Here is a 9,830-nt window from a genome sequence, read left to right as displayed (position 1 = left end):
CAGCAGGACACTACACAAGACTTACTTTTCAACACATGCCTAGACTAAAAGAGATTTAGCAGATGATGATCTACATGCTTTATGGCACTGCCTACATAGCTATGGCTCTTGGCTAAAGGTATCTGAAGACCTATTAACATGCCTTGGACACACAGTCTGTTCATATTCTGATTCATTGAATACAACTTTTAACCATCTGAGCAAGTGAACGAGATGATCACATAGTTGATGCCCAGTTAATCACAAGCCATGACATCTTAAGAAAAAAGAAATAGTTCCTACTACTTACTACTACTACTTACTGGTAGTTTAACCCTTGCCTTGTTGTGATTATAACAAGCTAAATATGAGGCAATCTACAGCACTCTGTTTAGGCTTTGCTTTGAGGAATAAGTGTTAGCATAAGTGCTGTGTTATATAATGCAAAACATGGGTTGCCATGAAGTGAAGGGTTTTACAATTGCATGAGTGATTTATTTCAGTTGTACCAGCTAGCCAGGCATGTATAGCAGTAACTGAATTTTAATTATAACATGCTATGTCATGCATTGGTGGGACTCAAAGCGCTAAAGATGTCATCTTACAAAGATGCATTGGTTTGACATATTTCAGTTTGCTTTAGTACCAGAAGGCAGCCTTTAGGATATCTTTCCACTGGATATCAGCTGAAGTTGAACCAACTATACAAAGTTCATGTCATTCTCAATAAACATCATTGAATAAAAGTTCTATACCTTTTTATGAAAAGGTTCACTGATGTGCACTGCATTTGTCAAGCTGGAAAGTGCATTTGTTTTAGATTTAGGAGCGTCTGCATTCCATTTCTCAACTGGTTATAAATGACATGGCGGTCTTTTGTTTAAACATATAAAAAGGTGAATTCTCCGGCAATGCATATTTGTTATGAGAAGTCAAGTCATGCAGAATATTTTAAAACAGAACAGAATTTGTAACTGTTTTCTTTTCCCTTTATATCTTGCAGCTGTAATTAACTACATATTGCAAGAACTACTACACCAACTGCTGCATTCATTTATGTGTTGCTATAAAGATTGATGTCAACATCATGAAATCATTGGATTTCTCTTTGGAAAAATTTGGTCTTGACTAAAATTCTAAACTCAACTTTTTTTTTTCTTTTCTTTTGATGTTCTGATCTGAGAAAGGGACTTTTAATTTAACAACCTACATTGGAGGAGTCTGCAAACAATTACTACAGTATGTGTCGCCCAGCTGTCCTCCTCACTCTCTGCATCACATTCAATTCAATTCAAATAAAAAATACATTACTGATTCCAAAGGGAAATTAAGTACATAGTAACAAATCACTATTGTAGAAAATATCCATGGGCATCTAGTCTGTCTAGCCACAATTCAGTAAGATGTGTTCAATGTATGAAGTATATAAATCTCACCAGAACACTTGCATAGTTTTTTTTTCATTGATTTGCTGCAATGTACCTGTTTGTGTCACTGTATATGGGTAGAACTCCACAAACAAAAGGATTTGCAATTAGTTGAAATAAAAAGTCCAGTTGACAACTTTTTCATATTTGGTTGTGTTAGAGCCCTGTTAACAAAACACGCAATATAAGATTTGAAATTTGAAAACTTATGACTAATATTGGCTTGAATTAGCAGCATGGTGTGACAATGGTGTGATGTATTCTTGATTTTTTTTTTTTATACATTCACTCATCTTTTTCAGAGGCAGTGCTGCCACGATACCAACTGTATTATTGTTTTCTGGACATTGTTTTTAGACATTTCTTATTTAACTAGATGTTATTAATATATTGATGAAGGAAATGTTTGGACACCTGGGCAGTCATAATTTGGCCTTAGCTTGCTACTGGAGCACTGGTATGGATATGGTTAATTCATTAAATGTAAAATTTTATAAGAAAACTATCTACCTTCCTTCAATAACTTTTTAACAGTATAATTCCAAAGAAAATGCCACTGAGGTAATAGTGGGTTTATTTTGCTGTTGCAAGATGTCTTCCTTCTACTTTCTTATGAGAACAAGAAGTGAGAGTGTTTTAAGTGTGAAATCCTGGTCAACTTAAAGTAGAGATATATTCAAGAACAAAGTGCATACAAACACAGACACACAAAACGCAATGGACTATGATGCAAAGTTAGAGAGCCTTCTGTCTTAGCAATCTTTCTTTCCTCTATCCCTTCCCCTCTTGCTTTTCCTGGGCCCCTCATCCTTCTTTCCTTGTGAACACCTTGTGTCTTCTCTAGGTGATGGATGCCTCTTTCCTTGCGCAATGTCTGAGTTTAGACAACTCTTAAATTACCCCAAGCTGTTGAGAGCAGAATAAATAAGGAACTTAAAAATAGCATTTGATCCAGGTCCTTTTTTAAGCTAATGGTTACTTCTTTCTGACCCTGTCTCAACCCCAAGTCACCCTTTCCTACACTCCCTTCCTCCTTTCCTCCCACCTTCTCTCCTTTCTTTATACACAAGAACTGGAGGAGGGTTATTGATGGGGATTCTGCAGACTTGTTTTACTTCCACCCTCGCTTGCACCGTTTTCCCCAAAGGCCTCATATCTCTTTCTCTTCGTCTCCTTCAGCTCTCTCTTGAATAATGCTGTCCCTAAGCCGGAATGAGGTCAGGGAACTAACGGCAAGACATATTGTGCAGTTAAGGCTTTCTGCAAATGGCCTATCAGTAATCAAAGGGAATGCATTACATTAGCAGATGCAACAATGCCCTTTGAGCACATATTGTTTACTGTAAATAGATGGTGCTATAGATTATTCCATGTGTCCTTTAGCTTTTAATGCAGTAATGAATTGTTTTAGGTATAGAACACCACAAATAATAGGACCTTAAAGTGCTGTCAAATTTCATTGTCTTTTTCCTTTTTTTTTTTTTTTTTTGCTCAAAGTACCTTACATTTGGTGGTTTCTAATGGGATAAGTGTTTTGTTGATACATTTCTTCTTGGAGGAAAAAAAACAATCACCTCTCCCACAGCTTGTGGTGACATGTATTGTTGTGCCAGCCAAATGATCTCTCCCCCCAGAACCCCATTGACATATTGGGTGTTGTTCCTGCGGTTTAAGTGATGAGGCACTCAGTATATCCAGGGACTGTTTGACCTCCACTGTGGGCACATGAAGAACACGACTTATCATCGAAGTTTGTTTCAGTCCAATGAGCCACAATTAGCCTTTCACCTTTCACCTCTGCTGCCCTTCAGTAGAGTGGAAGCTCCTGACACTGGAGACTGAAATCTTTTTTAGCAAGTGTTTTCAGAGTGTGTCTGTTTAGAAGTGTGTGTTGGGAGATTATAAATCCCAGACACACACGACACAAAATCAAACAAGGTTACAGCATTATTTGTTGATGGAATTGAGGATAAGTGAATGCAATGCTACTTTGGCTGGTTTAATTCTGTCATTTATTTTATAGTCTTTGCAATTAAAAGTTTATCATTTTGTACTATAAAAATAATATGCTACTCTTTTAATAACAAATGCATATTTGCAAAGCAGTTAAGCAAAACAGAAAACTTATTACATTTCCGGCTATCCTTAGTGATTTGCACACATTTTAGAGCCATGTTACAGGCTCAGTAAAAGAGTGAGAGATAATTCGTAAGCATTGTCAAGGTCTTGGCACAATCCATGAAAGCGATTCAAAGATTTAAACCTTGCAGACTTTCTACATGAAGGAGAAATTAAAACTCACTTTTTAGATAACAATAAGCAAAGCAGACCAATAACATCTAGGGATATATTCATCCTGAAGCGTGGAACTTGCCTCCTCACTCTGCAGAGGGAACCTAGAGGGAGCTGTGTGTTACCGGTTCAAGTTCTCACTATGCTGGGATTTCTTGCAAACGGAGAATTTTAGTGGGAAATGTCTGACAGTTCTGGAATATCACAGTCATAATTCAGCCGAGCCATTCCCAACATATGTTGCCCAGATGCATAAGGTTCTCCTACACTGCAGATGAACAGGCAGAAATTAAATTGCAATTTGCAGCAATGAGCCGATTTTCTAACGTGATTGGAGCTGTAGACTAATATTGCTATAAGGCCAATTATTAGTCATATAAGAAACGCACGGCATAAGTATACCGTACGTTACTTATATGTAACGCACATTTATGCCCAACAAATAGTGGAACATTGACCTGTTTCAGCGTGAGTCCTTCATACTGTTGAATAGTTTATCTCCCCACTCAATACAATGGACTATCTGGCAATCTATTTTCAAATCCTGACTGAAAACTCATCAGTTGAAACAAGCATTTTGTCTTTGATCAATCTCTAAACGTTCTTTTTTGTTATTTTTGTATGGCTAGGTTTTCATTTTATTGCTTTAATTTTTTGTAAAGATGACCTTCTGTGCTCTGAAAGATGTCCTTTACATAAAATCTATCTATATTATTTGATGTAGTTGGAAATAGACTCAAGCAGAGGTCATTGCCATGGTTACTCTGACAGGTGGGTGAAGCATTCTGAGTATTTATGCTAATTTGCATATGCATTTATGGGCAGAGAACTATCACACATCCAGCTGCACCCAATTCACCACAAATCCAGATTTATAAAGGCAAAGTTCACTGCAGTTACACATCTATGCATATTTATTTACATCTGACTTGTTTTGTGCGGTGCAAGTTTAATATTTTCTTCATACAACTTTCATTTTACAGTTTGAAAGCTGCACACGTTTTCATACATGAGGTCTCTGGTCAAGTTTAGTAGTGATGGCACTACATATCGTTGCACACTGACCCATTTGAAGCACTGCTGTATCATTTTATACTGTCTGTGCATAGAAACAGTTTTAGCAAATATGTAAAAAACATATTTTTATAAGTTAAATACTGTAGCTTTAAGTTTTTGAAATAAAGTTTGTGAGTGTCAAGAGCAAAATAATCAGTTTATGTGCTTTGTGTTACTTTATCTCAGTTTAAAACCTTCTTGGAATAGAGCAAGCTGCACTGCACTTGAATATAATGAGGCAACATCACAGCTCACCTGTCCAGCTGCCAGCAAGAAGTAAGTCTCTCACTGTTCGATGCTGGAGTCCTCTCTCTGACACTTTCACACAATCACAGTTGCAAGACAGCTGTACTCAACACATTGTAGCACTTAAGAAGTTTTTCTTAACTTGATCAAAACACTGCAATCTCAGCATCCCTGCATGAGCAATAACCTTCTGTCTCAATTTCATGAATGACACAACCTTCTCTAGATCTGATTAGTGAAGCAGTACTGTTTATTTCTTCTGTGATGAAAATGATTGGCTGTTAAAAAAGAAATCTTAAGAAGAGTGCTTTTTTTTCTTTTCCGTCCCTCAGTGAGTTTACAATCCTCTCTGACAACATGCATCTCAAGGCTGACAATCTTGCTCCTTTATCTTCCTTAAGAAGCTCATTCGACTGTTTATGTACCTCTCTCCATAAGAGAAAAAACAACAGCAAAAAAATACTCGTTGAGCAATCTTTTCACCCAGACTCTCTGTCCAAAGCAAACCGAGCAGGACAAAGAGCTGTTTTTCTTACCAAGTTAGATTCATCTGCCCATGGTTAGTATTTCCAAAATAGAAAAATAATACAATATTACTATGAACAGAATCATGTTTTACTACACAAGAGAAAATATGCTACCAAATGCTGGACAGTCTCATTATTTACATTTCTTTTTTTTTTATATGCCTTTTTCTGTAACTCTCTGGTCCTGCATCCAGCGGACTTGGAGAACTGTGACTGGCCTAAAAGGCTGAGTGTAGAAGTCCCTGTGGAGCAAAATGCTAAAATGCCACCGTGCCAGGCCATTTGCCACTGCCCTCACACCAGAGAGCTATTCGTTTTTAGTTGTGTTAATGGCGTTTACTCCACCTACCTCTTAATCCAGCTCTCGCCTTCCTCAAGGCATGCGGCTCTTTGCTACTTAGACTCTAAACCCCCCGGCTGGGGACAAGGGGAAATGGCAGGGACACTATCTCAGAGTCAATTACTGGTCATAGGGAATCTCTCAAGAGCAAGCAACTGCATTTGTGACAAAATGGCCTGTTCCTTCATGAGGATGCAATTTGCAGTAGCAAGGATTTCTTTTTTTTTTGTATGTGGAGTGCATCTCAGAGGAGAGGATCATGGACTCCCCATAGACAACACTGTTAGCCTGGATGAATAAATGATGAAATGGGCTAACGCATCATCTTAATGTAAAAGTTGAGTGCAGTATGGTAAATTTAGAACATGTGAATTGTTACAGGCTTAAAGTACAACAGATCTACCCCAAAAATATCTATGGCAGAGTCTCGAGTAGAGTATTCGGAATTGGTTACCTTGGAAAAATAAACTTCAAAGCCAAAATAAACCTTGTGATAAGTTCTATTTAAAATAACAGGGGTGGAAATTAGTACCCGTCACTGGCCAAATGCGGGTAAAAGTATGAAGTGGCGTGTAAATTGGAGCAACCCGCCACTGTGGCGGGTTGACAATTTGAAAAGAAAAAAAAAAAAGCTGCATTCAGTTTGAACTTCTGTCCAGGGGATCGTCTAGAGTCCAGACTGTTGCATTTACTGTCCATATCTGGCAGTCCTTCGCTGTCACAATTTAACAAAATAATTCTATTAAATCTAATTTTTATCGACTGCAACAACCCATTGGTTGATTTTATTGACGGACATTGGGCTTATTCAATGAAATCCCTCAGTTCTCCTTGGCCCGCCCTTCCCCTCTAAATTTATAAATAGCGCCATTTCAGCTAACCGCAGTCCGAGAAAATGAGCGGATACGAGACGGGACGGGTCAGAAAAACTAGGACAAAAGCTAAAAAGCGCATAAGCCCATTCAGAAAAATGTGTCAAACTAACCACACTAACTCTGTGCTCTGATTACCACACTAACTTTAACCGTTGGAGGGAATTAGCGATTCAGGGGCTTTATTGTCAGGAGGATGATGAGAGAGACGTGACCAGGGGCAGACTGAGGAAGAACTCAGATTAGCTGCTGCTGCAAGAATGAGTGAAAATGTTCATAAAGAAAAAGTTTCATGCAGGCAGGAAGGCAGTGTGTGTGTGAGGGGGAAGCTAACACTAAGCTCCAGGTAGTCAGAAAAACTCTGGAGTAACACAAGAATGATGATGGCCCATGGAATTAATAATGAACACGTTCTGAGATATTTTAGTAATAATTGTTAATTTCAATAAAAAACATAATAAGTAAGGGAAAACAAACAAAACAGTTAGAAAACAGCTATTGATACAATTTAAAAATATTTAAAAAATGACTAGACACATCTTTATACTATCAGGGAGAGTTGTTGCCAAAATTTGGAAATGTTCAACATATGATTGCAAAACTGTTAGGGTTGTGCAGTTAAAAGTTTGCCGTTAGTAATTACTTCAAATTAACTTATTGCACTATGCTTTATGTTAAATCATTCTGTATATGTACATCTGTATGGTAAACTTATTGTCAGTAAATTGGTTTTCATAGAGTTAAGAATAAATCATACATTTTCTATAATTTGCTTGTACTTATGGGGTTTATAATCAAAAGAAAAAGAAAAAAAAAAACAGTGGCTGATGAAATGCCTGAGTGGCCGGTAAAAAATGTTCTCTACCAGACACTGTGGCTTTTGGAGAACATTTTTAATTTCCACCTCTGAAATAACTACTTTAATTGGAAATTTGACTTTCTAATGGAGGATTAAGCAAAACCAATAAGTTTTTGTTTAATCATAAGCATAAATGCACAATTTATGTTTTTACTTTTTTACTTTTTACTGTTCTAAATGTTCTTTTAGAGATTAGAAGAAAACTTGAGAATAAATTCAAACAAGAGAACTGCTATCCTCATAAAGATAAATTACATTTTGTCCTTGTCCCTGGCATTTTCCATCTAGAGTTTAGAATAGATGAGCAGCGCTTTGTCTGTCTTTGTTTGCTGTTTGCTTGTCAAATTTGGCTGCATGGTGCCCAGATGTTGGCATGTATCGCAATGCAAAATAAATAGCAAAAGTTTTCAGGTCAATGCCTTTGTGACCTTTGAGGTTTTGATGAAATGCAGTGCTGCCTGTACTATATAGAACAGAAGAGAATAACCAGTTAACGGTTAGAATAGAATAGAATAGAAGCCCCAGCGGATTGAATCAAATCACTGATTCATGGACGAGCATGTAATAGTTGACAACTGCTTGCATTGTGTCATTGACATATCAAGCATGTGGTGATGGTGAAGTGGAAAGATTCCTCTTAAACAGCAGAACCTGGCTTAGTACGACCAGCCATCTGCCACGACTAACTGGGCATTTGAGAAGACAGAGCAGTATACACAAAAATAAACAGAATTTTTTAAGAAATAACAGAAGGACAATGTTTAATTGTTGGCAACAAGATGATGATTAAAATTCTAAAATGAATTCCAATGATTTAGACTATAATTACAGATTACTATTATAGTAAATAATTGTAATTAGTATAATATTCTACTAATTATAATATTATAACAAAATATCATAATCATTATAAAAATGTTGATATAATTATACTATTATAATTGCAGATTCTCTGTGATACAAACAAGAGATCTTTCCTGCCAACAGCCATCACCATCTTCAGTAACGTTTTGAAGAATTAATGAGCTATAACCTTTATTTCCCCTTTAAGATTAATAAAGTATTTTTGAATTGATTTTAATGAAATACCTGGTCCTGTGTGATTGGAATAGTGTTTAGATGTTATCAAAAAAAAAAAAACACTAGAAACTAAGTCAACAAATACAATTTATTAATTAAAGTTTGAGATGGATGGATATGTTTTTTTCCCATATTATTACACTTTGTTCATGCAGGAACATGTGTTGTAAAAACTGTGAGCTACCCTGTGTGTAATGACAAGCTTGCCTTTAATCTATCAATTCATACAGCTTTTTTAACACCCCTGCCATTCTGTCATAATAAGCTTGCATATGTGAAGCTTCTTATAATATATAATATTTTTAATAACATTATATCACTGACCCTCTTGCCCGAAACGTTCCCTGGAGATAGGAACCAGTACCCCTCCCGACCCCACTAGGGACAAGGGTGTTAGAAAATGGATGGATGGATTAAGACTGTAATTTATTGTACAGTCTTAAAGATTGTTTGACCATCTAGAGTGAAATCTCAATGTTCTCTACACAGACTGGGAGTCCCTCTGGGTTGTCAAATATTTATTTCTTGTAAATTGATCAGAAAATATGTTAGAATGTCCTTTTGTTGAAGTCACTTGTAAGTCTTAATGTGCACTGACAACCTGGTGTCAGGTTCTGCCTTGCAGACCAGTAGAGCTTTCCATTTTGAGCAGAAGAGGCTCCTGTTGCCAACAAAGCTGGTAATTTGTATCTGACATTTCCCCCATTTCCCCTGAATAATTAGTTGTCCTGAAGCTCTCTTTCTCAAAACTCCCTGATTTAATCCACCATATCAGGGTTATTTATTTATATTTACACAAAGTAGCTTGCCAGGTTAAATTAATTTAGCATTGAGGAAAGATGTCAATTTCTTTGAGCCCATTATGGCAGTTTATTGAATTACCTCATAAAATGAAAATTGATGGCTATGAGGGCTTGAGAGTCATGCTTTCCACCTTCAGAAGATGATATTGGAAGAAATATGAATCACATGATTTTTATGGAAAATGTTCAGGATGCTGCACATAATTCTTTTTCTTTATTTGTTTCTCCACATCTGCAAATACTTGGTGTAATAAAGAATTTATGTCAGTAAATGCCCCCTAATAAAAAAGATATCAAAATATCACAAAAAGCAATTTCATAAAATTTTGTCATATACTGTATATGTAAA

Source organism: Xiphophorus hellerii, chromosome 9 (genome assembly GCF_003331165.1).
Source record: "Xiphophorus hellerii strain 12219 chromosome 9, Xiphophorus_hellerii-4.1, whole genome shotgun sequence".
NCBI classification, from domain to species: domain Eukaryota; kingdom Metazoa; phylum Chordata; class Actinopteri; order Cyprinodontiformes; family Poeciliidae; genus Xiphophorus; species Xiphophorus hellerii.
The sequence above is the reverse complement of the archived record's forward strand: the minus strand, read 5'-3'. Positions refer to the sequence as shown.